Source organism: Canis lupus, chromosome 23 (genome assembly GCF_048164855.1).
Source record: "Canis lupus baileyi chromosome 23, mCanLup2.hap1, whole genome shotgun sequence".
NCBI lineage: Eukaryota > Metazoa > Chordata > Mammalia > Carnivora > Canidae > Canis > Canis lupus.
Genome location: NC_132860.1, coordinates 46,021,562 through 46,036,387, shown reverse-complemented (window position 1 = coordinate 46,036,387; position 14,826 = coordinate 46,021,562). Strand labels below are relative to the sequence as shown.

At 44.7% G+C, this 14,826-nt stretch overlaps 1 protein-coding gene across 46 annotated transcripts in view; it reads right to left on the bottom strand.

The window, feature by feature from the left end:
* Positions 1-14,826, bottom strand: part of LOC140615193 (uncharacterized) — a 143,588-nt gene that overhangs the window by 100,330 nt on the left and 28,432 nt on the right. For 3 of the 46 annotated variants that reach the window (XR_012015971.1, XR_012015936.1, XR_012015933.1), the window contains exon 3: positions 7,928-8,132. The exons of the other annotated variants lie outside the window; for them this stretch is intronic. The gene's annotated coding sequence lies outside the window, so the exon portion shown is untranslated. The remainder of the gene's footprint in view (positions 1-7,927; positions 8,133-14,826) is intronic. 46 annotated transcript variants of the gene reach the window in all.

Below are 14,826 nucleotides of genomic sequence, written 5' to 3'. Positions count from 1 at the left end.
GAAATTCATAAAAATGCTTTTCTTTGCATATATTTCCCCCAAAGTTCATTTGAATTAATAATATGTTAGAGTTTATTTATAATCTGAAACTGCTAAACAGATGAGTGGATAGACAGATCAATGAATCTAAAATAAATGATGAATCTAAAATAAAATCTGATTTACGTCCCCGTTTCCCTCAGATACAGGCCTCTGAGTTTCAGGCGACTCCCTGGGACCTTGAAAGCACATCAATTCCTCTCAGGAACTCTTCACCATCCAAGACACACTTCTACCCATGATTGAATGCCATAACTCCAGGCTTGCGCCAGGGGCCTCAAAGCAGTGGCTCTCCCGCCTTACCACTTGTGCCTACCTTAGCTATTTGGCCAGTTCCCCATTTGGATTGGGCTCTGCTTTGGGTTCACTCTTCGGGATTTGAAATGAACAAATTGGCCTACAGACTGATATGTGATTTCAACTCAGCCTTGAGTGACAAACAACCTGGCCTGGCTTTTCTGACTTTTGGTAAGTGGTGCTCCCACCTTGCTGGCCACAGCCCAGCCCTCAATCCCTCACCGCCCCTTCCCAAACCCTGACTTGGGGGAGTGGGAGGGTAGATAAGATTAGACAGCTTTCTGACAAACTCTCTCAGGAATGTCTCATCTCTGATGTAGGTAAACTCCTACTAACTGCTAACTATCTGGTCTCAAATCTAGATAGCTTTGGATTCAGCACAGCTTCACTTCCTAAATACATAATTAATGCTATTTAAGGAAACATGGTACTCTGCCCCTTGGTTGTGAAACCTTCTGCTCTGGGATAAAATGATTGATGACTTCCTACGAAAATCTTCCTCTGGTCCTCATCTCTTGCTTTCCCTTTCAAATAGTAGCATTTCTTTTAGTTAGCCAAGAAAGTTTTATTTTTCCCCTCAGCTTTTTGAGAGACCTAAACATTCTTCATTAATCTAATTTTGCCTTTAACACTGCCTAAATTTTCCTAAGATTTCTCTCAAAAATATTTTTTATGTCTTACTTACAAACTATGGAACAAATAAAAAAAAGCACCCAAGTGCTATCATTTGTTAATGTAAAATATGAAGTAAGTATAAAATAAATCATGTTTTTATGTGTAAAATACGAGGTAAAGCCTCTGTTCCTACTATAGGTCCAGGGACCTCCCAAACACAAGCCCTGATAAAGGTTTAGTGCCTTTCCTTCCAGACTTTTTCTGGGCTTATACAAACATGCTTAAACATTTCCAAGGCAAACATCAAGCTTTCCTTAATTCTGCTTTGCTCCTCCCTAGGCACAAACTACTAGGAAATTCTGATGACTCTTCCTTCAACAGCACCCAAAATCCATTGCACTCACTTTTTCCCACCTGCACCACCACGCTCAGTTCATGCCACTGTCATTTCTCGCTGGTTGACTGGATAAGCCTCTTTATTCTCCCCTTCCCTCTAAACATGTCGCTGCTCTGGATTGCACGAAAACAACACATACTTACTCTAGTTAAGCAGGAAGTGGATTGTTGGCAATCTCTTGGGAAGTTCACAGAATCCATGAGAAGGCAGTAGAATGCACCTGAGAAACCAGCAGGAGCCCAGAGAGGCTGAGAAAGCACTGCAGTAACATCCTGGTACAGGATGGGCTTGGTCAGAATGTTATGCTCTCCCTGCGGGATCTCCACCTTCTCCAGCATGGGCCCCCTTTGGCACTAGGGATTCCACTGGCCCCTGGGCTGGCCATCTCTGCCACTGCTGGAATAAATCTGTCTTGTCCCAGGTCTTTGCCTAGAACTAGATTTGGAGTCCCTGGTGGAGCACCCATGCCCATTCCTTAGCGTTCAGAACTGGCAGAGGGAGTATCTGGCATGTTCAACATCTAGAGGGGTGGGGGGTGGGGGAAGTCTCCCACCTCAAGACCAGTTAGTGGTGGAATTCCCCAAATAAAATGGGGACTCAGAGGCTTGTCAGCTGAACAATAACAGCTGCACTACAAATACCTACATTCCATTTTCCACATAACAGCCCGAGAATGGCTTTAATATTAAAATTCATCAGGGTACTCTTCCATTTTAATCCTTCCAATGGTTTCCCATTGACCTTAGAAGACAGCCTCAATCACTTGCCCCCCTACTACATACCCTGGTGGAAGACCCCAGAACTGTCACTGGGGAATCAAATGTAATCCACACCAAAGTCAGGCTCATGAGCTTAAGAGTCCTTGATGTCAACAGAGCCCAATGCCCTTCCCACACGCCTCTCCATATGCAAAGAGTTCAGAGCATTTGGACCTGGCTGCTGCTCAGTGGCTTAAGTAGAAGCATTGTAAAACTCCAATATAGTGAGCTAATTTCCCTCCTCTTTAATTTATCACATGCTTTCGTATACTTTAAACCACCTGATTCTCAAAATGCTCCTGTGAATAGGTAGGATAGATGTCATTATCTCATTTTAACAAGTAAGAAAATTCAGTCTCAGAGGTGGAGAACACACTTCTTTAGCATAGCAGGTGTAAGGGAAGGGGACATCTAGATGAAAACCTATCCCTTCTTAACTCTTAATGTCCCTCATAACCAGTGAATTCACCAAGCATTCTAAGTGATCAAGGTTTGATGGATGGGTGTGAGGAAGTTGAGTAAACAAAGGTCATGGGGTCCCCATTCAGAGCCAGGTTAGGGTGAAATGAAGAAAGCAGGGTTATTTGCGGGCCTGGGAATAGCCAGCTCCTAGGGACGTGCCCAGGCAGGTTCCAGAGCCAAGAGCAAACCACACACTGGGCCACCACCTCCTAACAGCCTATCACACAGAGTACCATTTCATGGTAGGTGGAATAAACAGAAATGGCCATTGAGGACAGCCTCAAAGAGGAAATTAAATATCAAAGGGACCGAGGGAAGGAGGTGGTGCAGGAGGCACTCGGTGATTGTTTCAGGGCCGAGGCCTTATGAAACCGGCTGACTGGAGCCTATGTCACCCAGCCTCTGCCTAGGGACAGTCACTGCAAGTAGGAGCAGGATTAGCAGAAGTTAAGAGTTGCATGGCACGACTGGGGCTGCCATCTCTACCAGGACTCCAGGGAGATGCTGTACTAGGTCCAGTCTTTCTGCTTTGAGAACTTTTTTTACCGAAACCAGACAAACCACAGCTCCCACACCCTTCAGTGTATTAGAGTAAATTCCCTGGTGGAGGCACCTTCTCTTCTGTTGGATTTCCCCCAAGGTGGCAGCCCACAGATCCTTGTTCCAGGGGTGTGACATTTAGCGCCTCGGTCCCTTCCCCTGCCCCTGCCTCCTCCTCCCTCCCCTTCGCTGCCAGACCCAGCCTCAGACAAGGGCCTGAAATGTCTGAGGACCAAATGTAAATCACCAGTACAATGCCTCTTTGTAGTCTGTTCACACCTTTCATCCCAGAGTTTCAAAGCTCAGTGCAAATGTTAACTTGTCCTCAGACACCTCAGGAGAGGCAGGGAGGTGGCATATGCTATTATCATCTCCTGCTTTATAGAAGCCAGCCAGGCTCCGAGCCATGAACCATCTTGCTGGAGGCCTCATGGTGAATAATCAGGTGTCCTGGGGACCTATAGCTAGTCATTAACTATATAATGTCACTGCCAAAATAAGTATCAGCCCTCTAATTGATAACTATTTTTTCCTTCACTTTCTTCTTTCTTTCCTCCTTTGGAGTCTGAGCTCTCCCATGGCTTTGTAGATAAATCCCACAAACTGACACAACCACCAACCATCTTCAGTTGCCCTTCCCTTAAAGAAGCCAGAGGAGATATTAAATCAGTTCCTTTGCTATGTGCGGCATAGACGAAATAAGGAAATAGGGAAATGGTTTGGGTTATGTCAGTGTGCTATTTAGAGCTGACAGTCAATCACAGCATCCCTGCTCCCTGCCATCCCCTTCTAGGGGACTCGCCACCTCTGACCTCTAACTATTACTTAAGTGGGCTGGTCATTTTCTGTTACACATGACCGTACTCATACCAAAGCCATATCTGATTGAACCAGGAACCCAAGTATTCCAGAGCCTTGTCTATGACTGGTAACAAAGCTCTATTCAAATGGAGAATTTAGGGGTACCTGGGTGGCTCAGTGGGTTAAGCATCTGCCTTTGACAGGTCATGATCCCAAGGGTCCCAGGATCGAGCCCGGGAATTGGGCTCCCTGCTCAGTGGGGAGTCTGCTTCTCCCTCTCCCTCTCCCTCTCCCCTTGCTCGTGCTCTCTTTCTCTCTCTCTCAAATAAATAAATAAATCTTTTTTTAAAAAGTTAAAATAAAACAAGCAAGGAATTTAACTGTGGGGGAAGAAAGAGGTCAGGGAAGGTGAGTTTCTATTAGGGGCTCAAAGAGAAGTGGGCGGGCTTACCTAAAAAAGACACTGGATGAGTAGTGAATCAGATCAACGGCAGAGAACTAAAGAATCTAGAACTTCAGCTACTATGTAAGTAACAGTTTCACGGAGTCTTTGGAACTGCTACAGATTCTGAACAACCTTGAAGTTCTGGTGTCTGTGAGTCTAGGCCATGCCATGGTCACATTCTTTAAACATCCCTAGCTCCTTTACTGTTCCTCTTTATAACATGTCCCCATTCTTAGCCTGAGATCAAAAATACACAACCAAGGATTTTATTTAAGTTCTGTGGCTTATATGCCTAAGTCAATATAAAGTTGAGCAAGCCACTTGCTTTTTATACTTCAAAGCTTTCATCAGCAAAACAGGGGTAATTATTTCTTAGGCCATGCCTATAGAGTTGATTGGACTTCATAAATATCTGGTTGATTTGAAGTGAGGTTTTTCTAGCCATTATAACATCCAATCACTAAGCAATCATTGAATGTCTACTTGATTTGATTATTTAGAAATCTGAAGTTACGACTGGCCTTTTCAAGCCTGTCACATGGCCCTCTTAAGAATGAGATAATGTTGGCTTTGCCACACGGAAGTTCTGACCAATCCCCAAGTGGCAGACCAGTAAATATACTAATCCCGATCGTCCCATAATCCCAGTTTCTTCAAATCTTGGGATTGCACTTGTGAGAGAGATTAGATTATAGAAGATACCAGTTACTGCCTGAATGGTACAAATAAATCTCGTCTTAGAGAGAGGGGAAATTCAAATAGACACTGTGGGCCTAGGAGAAAAAAAAACAACACACATAAAGCATTTTTGAGAAATGAGATCATTGACATTTTGATCAGTCAACCTTAGCTATTAAATACCACCATCTCTGCCAAGTTAATTACCTGCAAATAAAGAGCCAGCCCTGGCCAAGAGCAGTGTCACCAGCATCCAGCTCTGCAATAATATTATGGAAAGGAAAAACCCAGAAACTAAGGGAGAGCAGGGCAAAGCCCAAAGAAATGAAAATTGCTAAGTGTGCTCTCCCTTAGCAGTTCCACTCCCCTGCTGCAGGAGGTTGTGGGGGCGGGGGGGGGAGGTGTCAAATGAACTGGTCACCTGCTCTCTTACCACCAAGCCCAGGTCAGCCCATCCCTCAGATGGCTGGTAGAGTGGTTTCTCTGGAACTTCCCTTGGCCCCCCTCACTCAAATGGGCATCTGTCCTAGGCTCTCCCTGTTTCAGGACTAGAAGTTTCTAGGGACCAGTAAGCTCTGCTAAGATTTTAAAGCTGCCAGTCACTCTGGGAAGAGGAATGAAGTCCATTCCATGTGAATGGGGCAGGAGGAATGACTGGCTTTCTGGGGGGTCCGGTGGCCAATGCATTTTACTTAGGCAGGACTTTGGGGAGGCAACTCCATGTGAGTTTTGTCTTCCAAACTATATGAAGGAGAAGGGGAACTTCTTACATCCCATTCTGAACCCCAAAGACAGTCCAGGTATTTTTGTTAGAGGCAGAGTAGATCTAGGTTTTGAGGAGCCTAGATTTCATATCATTGGAGGGAGAGTTCATCTTTCAAAAAAAGAAGATGAAATTAAGTACAGGATCCTTTTTAACAAGCCATGAAGCTTGAGTTTTATTAGCATCATGGAAAATCTGCCTCTACTTAGAAGTACATGTATTTTCTGTCATTCTGTCTCTCTTTCACTTTATTTCTGTCTGTCTCCACCACTTGCAGGTGCATTTTCCCTGGTAGTAGCCGAAACAAGGCAGGTTAGGTGAATATTCACCTGTGGTTTCTGGAATGTTCTTAGCATCTCTCCCTCTGAATCTCTCCAGTAGTACAATGAAGCCTTTATTGGCACTGAGAGATGGACTCAGGGAAGAGAAGTGAACTTCCCTGAAAATCTCTACTTCTGTTATTCCTGTCTACCTGGCTTCAGGATTCTAAGTTCTGAACTCATTTCAGCTGTCAATTCAGAGTCACTGTTATGTGTTGAATTACATTCCTCCAAAATTCATATGCTGAAGTATTAATCCCCTGTACCTCAGAAAGTGGTCTTATTTGAAGAAAGAGCCTTGACAGAGGCAATCAAGTGAAAATGAGGTCAGTAGGATAGGCCTGCATCTTACATGACTGGGGTCCTCACAAAAAGGAGGAAATTGAAGGCCGACACACACATAGGGAAAACACCATGTGAACATGAAAGCAGAGATTGGGGTGATGATCCTATAGGCCAAGGAACACCAGAAGCCGGGGGAGAGGCAGAGAACAGATGCCCTCACAGCCCTCAGAAGAAATGACCCTGCCCACACCTTGATCTTGAACTTGTAGCCTCTAGAACTGTGAGACTATAAATTTGTTTTGTTTAAGCCTCTCAGCCTGTGGTCCCCTGCTGTAGCAGCCCTCTTAAGCTAATACAGGCGAACTCGGGGCCATCTCCCTCTACACTATTTGCCACGAAATAAAGATCAAAATAATGCTCTTCATCATCTGCACTGCAAGGGAGCAACCGGAACAGAAATAGGAAAGGGCTTTTTTCTGCACTATTTATCAAAAAGAACTCATAACTAGAGGTTCTCTAAGCACTTCTACCAAAAGGGCCTCTTTTATTAGCCTGATCGTATTACGAATGATTCCTTCAAGTCATCAGTCATCACATGAGAGAAAGTTTCGATAAATTTTTCTTGAATGTGCTCAGCCACTCTTGGAGTCTCAGGCCTTCGTTCTAGGAGAGGTCAGCCTTCGTTTGCAAAATTTCAGCAAGCGCTTGTTGAGCGCTTACTATTGTGCAGATGCTGGGCCAGGGCTGGGAGACAAAGCTTCCTTGGACAGACAGGCTTTCCAGGAACTATCATCTGGTGAGAACACAAATGCAGCAAAAGCTCCGGAGATGGCACAGTGTGAAAAGTGTTACAGAGGGATGTTTATCCAGTACCATGGAAGCTCAGAGTCCAGAGAATCCCTGGAGGACAGTTTTAAAAGACGTAACATTCAAGTTGGGCTTTGAAGGATGAATAAGAGTTTGCTAGGCAGAGAAAGAGGGATGTGGGAGGGAAAACATGGACAGTTGGAGTACACTGAATAAATTAGTGTGGCTGTAGTACAGTAGTCACTGAAGAGAATATTACAGGCCCGAGAGAGTACGTGTGGCAGGAGGAGTGAGGAGGAGTTGGGGACAACTCAAATGTCAGAATCTGTCTTCTTGATCTTCTGTGTGTTCTGATGTTGCTGTGTGGCTCTAGGAAGCCTGCCTGGGGTGTCAGTCAGCTCACAGGGAAAGGATCTTCGTCGTCTTCCATTTGGTCTCATCTATAAAGAAAGGGGGCAGAGAACTGGGAGGAAATAGGAAAGGGGTAGAAGAAGGGGGGGCAAAGCTGTGTATCATCCTCTTCATCTGGCCACTGCTAAGTGTCTGGTTTTCACTTTGTGACTTACTCCAACACTTACCCTTCATCTCTGCGTCTAGTTTGCAGATAACCGGAGACCCCTGTGCTCAGCTCCTGGGCAGCTGTGGAAGTCTTCCTGTTTCAATCTGTCCACTTGTTTACTTAGCAAACACCTGAGGCTTTACGGGAGGTCCCAGACTTACCACCAAACCATCCAGGAGCACATGTCACCCTTTCCTCCCAAAGCCAGCTGTGAGTGTTGGGGCCAGTAGGCAAACAGCGCATAACCGGGGGCCAGAGGCCTGGCTGTGCAGCTTTTCAGCTGGGTGACCTGAGATATGTCACTTGATGTCTCTGATCTTCGGTTTCCACATGTTTAAAATTAGGTTTGTGATTTTTCTTCCCCCTCTGTTAAGAAGGTAGAATAAAATAATGACCATGAAAATATTTTCTCATCTGAGAAACCCTAGACAATTCTTATTTGTTGCTGTGACCAGACCAGTTAGGTGAGTAGGATCCTCAGTGTATTCATCAGACTCTATGGCAAGTCACAGGAAGCCAAGCCAAGCTCGCCAAAGCAACAAAGGGGTTTATTGACTCGTTTACCTGGGAAGATCCTGCTGAAGCTCAGAGTCAAAGGAAGAGCTGTGGGATCTAAGGCCTCAGGGAACCAGAGGTCTGGCACTCTCCTTGACAACCCAAGTGTCTGCCTGTTCCTGCTTCCCCTTACACAGTGGCCTCCTCTTCTGCCTGGCACCTGCTTTCTCTTTATGGCAAGGAACATGGGCACTTGCAGCTCAGGCCTGGCGAGAGTGGGTGAAGGGTAGGAGAACTGTATATTACCAGAAGGAGGTGGGAAAGCAGACAGATGGACAGCAGAGCTGCTGCTGCCCACTGTCTTCTGCAACCTAACAACCCACCTGCTCAGAGAATGCGGTTTGCAGACCTCCTCTGTGCTAGACACTGTCCAAGACCCTAGGAATGCAAGTGTGCTCCACTGTACCAGCAATTCCGTGCATTTACTCGTGTCCCAGAGGCATTGCATGAGGATGCGGTCACTACACCACGAATGTGCTTGTGGATTTATCATGGAGAATGACACAGACGCAGGTCCTTCTCTTCTTTCACAGAGAGGGAAGGAAAAATAAGCACAAACCAGAAACAACCCAATGTCCAACCAACTAATGAGATAGTAAGTAAAACATAGTATATCCACACAATGAAGGAGAATTGGGCACCAAAAAAAGAATGAAGTATTGATTCATGAAACAACATGGATGAGCCTCAGAAACAATACAAAATGTAAAAGAAGCCAGTCACAAAGACCACATATTATATGATTCTATGTCTAAGAAGGATCCAGAACAGGCCCATCTACAGAGACAGAAAGCAGATTAGCAGTTTCCAGAAGCCAAACAGTAAAGTGGTCGGGAGAGGGGTGCTACTGCACTGCCAATGGATAGAAAGTTTCTTTTTGGGGTGCCAAAAATGTCCTAAAATAGACTATCATGATGGTTATATAGTTCTGTAAATATACTAAAATCAATTAAATGATGTACTTTAAACAAATGCCTCTTATGGTATATAAGGTATAGCTCAATAAAGCTGTTTTAAGAAAAGCAAACAGAAGAGCCATGTAGAAAATATACATAGGATGTGAAATGAGTGGTAACTTACTTCAGAATTGATGGAGATGTCCCAAGACCTCTCTTGAGAGGTGACATGAAAGCTGAGGTCTGAGTAATAGTAAAAGTCAGTCCTGCAGAGAGCTGATGGAGAATCATTCCAGGCAGAGAGCTGATGGAGAATCATTCCGGGCAGAGAGAACTAGGAGTCAACAGCCCTAAAGCAGAAACAAGCCTAGTGTGTCCAAGGATCCTAGATGGATGGACAAGGCTGGCAACACCAAGTGTAGAAAAAGTCACTGGAGGATTCAAGAAGAGGAGCAGCATGATCTCGATCATGTTTTTGAAAAGTCATTTTGGCTTCTGTGGATTATAGGAAGCTAGTACCAAGTTTTCTTTGATTGATGAGAGGCAAAGTATTAAGAAAGAACAAATAAACAGGATCAAATCTCGACCTTCAAGGAGCTAGTGGTGTAATGGGAGAAATGATACAGAGAGACACCCATAAATCTCAGAAGAAGCAGAATGTGAGAAGTGCCTAGAGAAAGGTGTAGGAAGGGTAATGGGTACTTGGAGGCAGACACAGTGTTAACTGGTTGGGGAAGAAGCCCATCAGTGAAGAAGATGTTTAGTTTGGAGTATGATGGATGAGTAAAAAGAGAAGGGAGGGTGGTCTCCCGGCAGCCCCAATAAGGCATGGTGATGAGAAAGTACAGGGGCATACTGATAGAAAGTATGGCGTCTAGTTAATCCACAGAGCAGGAGACAAATAAGAAGTGATGGCACTCCTAGTTGTCTGATTAAGAGGTAATAACCTAGGTGTGATGGGAGGAGTGGAAAGAAGGAGTCAGGTAATGGTAGATGATGGGAGTTGGGATGAGGTAAGGCAAGTGCCAAAGATAACATGAGGGTTTTCAGCCTGAATACTGAGGGAAGATAGTTCCAACCAGTAAGGGAAATCTTAATCCAATGAAGGTCTGGGCTGGAGGGTGTTACAGTCAAGCCTCTTTCATTTGAAGCTCACTTATGCTGACTCAAGTAGAAAAGGGAGAATTTATTCTAAAAATATAGGATTATATCTCAAAATGTAAGGGCAGATAGTATAGCTGAACCTTACAAGGGTCCGGAATTGGGAATGGGCAATACTTCTAGGGCCATGTTGTTCCTTGGCGATGCTGAGTCATCTAGAGTCTGCAGGGTATCTCTTTGCTGCCTCTCTTCACTCCACTTGTGCCTCTTTTCACAAACCAGATTTCCTTTCTTCTACACACACACACACACACACACACACACACACAATTGAAGATGGCAGCTTCATCTCTGCCTTTGCAGCATGTCCCAGTTCATCCAGAGCAGCAGGACACCCACTATCATTCCAACCAGCTATGACCCAGAGTGCAGGATGGTGTCCTTCAAGCCCAACCTGGAGTGGAGGAAGTTCTCAGAGGAGGTCCACATGCTGGGGGGAAATGCCTAAGAGGTGAGGGAAGGATGAGCTCAGTGTTGGACATTTCAAGTAGGAGTTACATGCAGAGCATCTGAGTTGGACTATCTAGCAAGCTATAAAGATTTCAATGAGATAGCAAATTGGCAGGAGGAGAGTCAGGGGCAGTGAAATTGAGGTGACTCTTGAAGGCAAATGCCAAAAGGGAATGGAGAGGAAGGAGCCAAAAAGTTAACCTCGTGAATGCTTCCATTTCAGGGACAGGGCAGGAATGTCAGTCCAGGATACCAGTAAAGAACACAGAAAAGGATCCAATTTCCATTGGATAAGAAAGGAAAGAGGAAAATCTAGAGTCATGGTGTCAGAAAGGGAAGGGAAGAAGAGCTGATCCACAAGACCACCTACCACGAAACTGCATTACTGGGGCCCAAGGGCTGGATCTGGCTCTAGGAGTGGCCTCAATACCTAGCAGGCCAAGGGCCTTAATAGTATCTGTTGAATTGATTAAAGGTGAGGAACAAAGAGAAAAGCCAGCAGATTTAGCAAGAATGTGGTCCTTAGTGCCTCTCAAGAAAGGAATTCCATTACAGTGTCAAGGCAAAAGTCAGGATAAAAGGAAGGAGTGGAGGAGATTGCCTAATCATTTAGTAATTTTGGTGATAGGAGAAATGACTTGAAGAAGAAGGAAGGTTAAAGGAATGGTTTGTTATCTTTACTATTATTGTTGTTGCCCTCTGTTTTTAGAAGCAAATATACTTTATAATTGGGAAAAAATAGTCAAGATACATGCTCTGAACCTGTATTCAAGAGCTAAGCAGTGAACAGATCTTTCTTTTTTAAAGATTTTATTTATTTATTCATGAGAGACACGGAGATGGAGGCAGAGACACAGGCAGAGGTAGAAGCAGGCTTCCTGCAGGGACTCTGATGCAGGACTTGATCCCAGGACCCTGGGATCATGCCCTGAGATGAAGGCAGAAGCTCAACCGCTGAGCCCCCAGGGGCCCTGAATAGATCTGTGTTAAAGGAGGTGAGAAGAGGTGAGAGAAACTTTGGAGATGTGAGAGAATTCTTCTCAGAGACCAAGGAGAAGAAAAAGAGCCTGGAGACCCCTGGAAAATTTGAGCTAGAGAAGAGCTAAGTTGAAGGGTGGGTGGGGTGAGAGATCCCAAAGTGGTAGCAAAAAGCTGTGCTGAAAGAGCTTAGCTGGGGGTCAGTGTCAGGTCAGGGTCCTGGCTGGAGGAGCAGGGGCATTGCTGACCGGAGTGGGGTCGGGGGCAGATAGAGGGATGGGGAGCTATCTCAGAGGAGGAAGTATCTGCCATCAAACACAAGAGTACAAAGTCATGGTGAAGGTCAAGACGCTAGTATGCCAGGGAGCAGCTCCAGCTCTGAAAAAGAACCAGTTCAAAGCATGAAGGAATGAAGATCGCTCTAGTGAACTCTCACTTGCCACTCTGGAGAGGCCCACACTTCTCAAAGGGCTGTTGGCCACAGAGGCTTCTTGTCGCCAGGGCTGCTCCTTCTCCCAAAACCCTCAATGGTAAGAAGTAGACACTAAAGTTGGCACCAGCATGTGATGAAAAGTGAAAAGGAAATAATAAACAACAATCTAGGAAACTACGGGGGATGCTTCCTAGAAAGAAATGGCAGAATGAGGAAAATCACCAAAAGCCAATGCTTTTCGTCCTGGCGCTGGGAGTAGCAGGGTGCAACCAGAAAAACTTTTTTTCTCTTTGTCTTTTTTTCCTCCCCCTATATTTTTACATTTCTGTGAGAGAGGTATTGTTGTTCCAAGAAAAGCTCAAAGATTTGGGAGTCAGGCAGCACAGTTATAATCACCAGCAGTTATGAACCACCTACCAAGAGCTAGGCATTGTGCTTGGTGCTTTACATATATTACTTCTAATTCCTGCAACTATCCTTGTACTTACTATTATACCCAGCTCAGATGTGAAAAATGAAACTCAAAAACGAGAAGGGACTTTGCAAAGTCCAAAACACATCTGCATTTCATGTACCTTAACTTACCACCACTTCAATTTTGATCTCTAACTTTTTCGTGCTAGATGTCTGACTTTAGGCAAAATATTAAACGTCTCTGAGGCTCAGTTGCTTCACCTGCAAACACACACACACACACACACACACACACACACATACACACACACGAAAATGAATTTGACATCAGCTCAAAATCTGTATCCCGGCCATCAAGGTGAAGGGGATGAAACCAGCTTCTGGGCTTGGATGGAGGGAAATAGGCTTTCCAGAGAAAAGGAGAAGCCTTGCTCCGTGGCCCTGGTTACGCCACCCATTTGGCTCAAGAACCGGAGAAAACCCAGTGTTTGTAAACATTGTCTTTACTAGAAATACAAAGGTTGTTAGTTTAGGTTTTTCTAGGATGATGTTGTAAGCCGCAGTGTAAAAGGGCAGCAGTGGGGCAAGATCTAGCTGTTTTTCCAACTCTGACAGGCCTCTGCTAGTGCAGAGATCTTCAGTGGCAACTGCACGGCCTGTAGGAACTTCAGGACAAAGGGCAAGCTTTGTCAGGGTGGGCTGGAGCTGCTTCTGAGCCTTTGATCACTCTCACATTCAGGGTGAACAAATTGGGTCCTGCGTTGAGGTGTGTGCACAATGGCAGTGCTGGGGATGTGCCTTCCCACCACTCTGCAACTCGCCTGAAATATTACAAATGCCTACTTCATGGAGTTGTGCAGATGAAAAAGAATGTCGTGGGACACCTGGTGGCTCAGCGGTTGAGGGTCTGCCTTAGGCCCAGGGTGTGATCCTGGGGTCCTAGAATCGAGTCCCACATCGTGCTCCCTGCATGGAGCCTGCTTCTCTCTCTGCCTGTGTCTCCTGTCTCTCTCTGTGTGTCTCTCATGAATAAATAAATAAAATCTTAAAAAAAAAAAAAAGAATATCGTTAGAGTCTCTGGTCGAAGGCCCTGCACAAAATATGACCTCATTAAATGGTAGCCATTATTGCTTTTCTTAAAAAATTTTATACTGAAAAAAAAAATTTATACTGAGCTTGTATTACCTTTTATTGGTAAGAAAATGAATTTTTAAATGTGCTTACATTTCAGCCGCAGTTATGCCTACAGAGTAGAATTAAGCTGAATCATTACACTGAAGGAAAGATATTCATCTTTTACTTGATACATTTTGGATTGGCTATAGGTTGAACACATGTGGGTTCTCTGGTTTTTCGTTTGCTTTTTTTCCCCCGAAATAAATGATTCTCTTGAAAACTCCATTAGCAAGACCATCCTTAGGAGACTGCGGTATCTCTTGAACATTCCCTTCCACTGGCCACACCAGAGAAATCTGGTTAAAATGAGCCCTGGGCAACACAACTAGAAACCCACACATCAGTCACAACAGTAGGTAAAAGTGACACCAAGGCACAATGGCCAAGAGGTGGGAACAACTCAGATGTCCATCAACAGATGGATGGATAAACAAAATATGGTCTTTACATACAATGGACTATTATTCAGCTTTAGAAAGGAAGAAAATTCTTTCACATGTTACAGTGTGGATGAACCTTGAGGACATCATGTTTAGTGAAATAAGCCAGTCCAAAAAGACAAACACCTAATTGATTCAACTTATATGAGGTATCCAAAGTAGTCAAATCCATAGAAATGGGGAGTAGAATGGTAGCTACCAGAGGCTAGGTGGAAGGGGGCAAAGGGCAGTTTTTTAATGTGTATCAATTTTGTAAGATGGATTCATCAAGGCTCTCCAGAGAGAAGCGGGGGAGGGAGAAGAGAGGAGAGAGAGAGAGACATTTATTAGGAGGAACTGGCTCATTTGATCATACAAACTGAAAAACCCCATAATCTGCCATCTGTAAGCTGCAGACCCAGGAAGGTCAATGGGGTAAACACAGTCCAAAGGTGACAGAAGACCAATGTCCCAGCTCAAGCAGGCAGGCAAGAATGGGACAAATCCTCCTTTCTCTGTTTTTTTTTTTGTTGTTCTATTCAGGCCCTCACGCGATTAGGTGATGCCCACCCACACT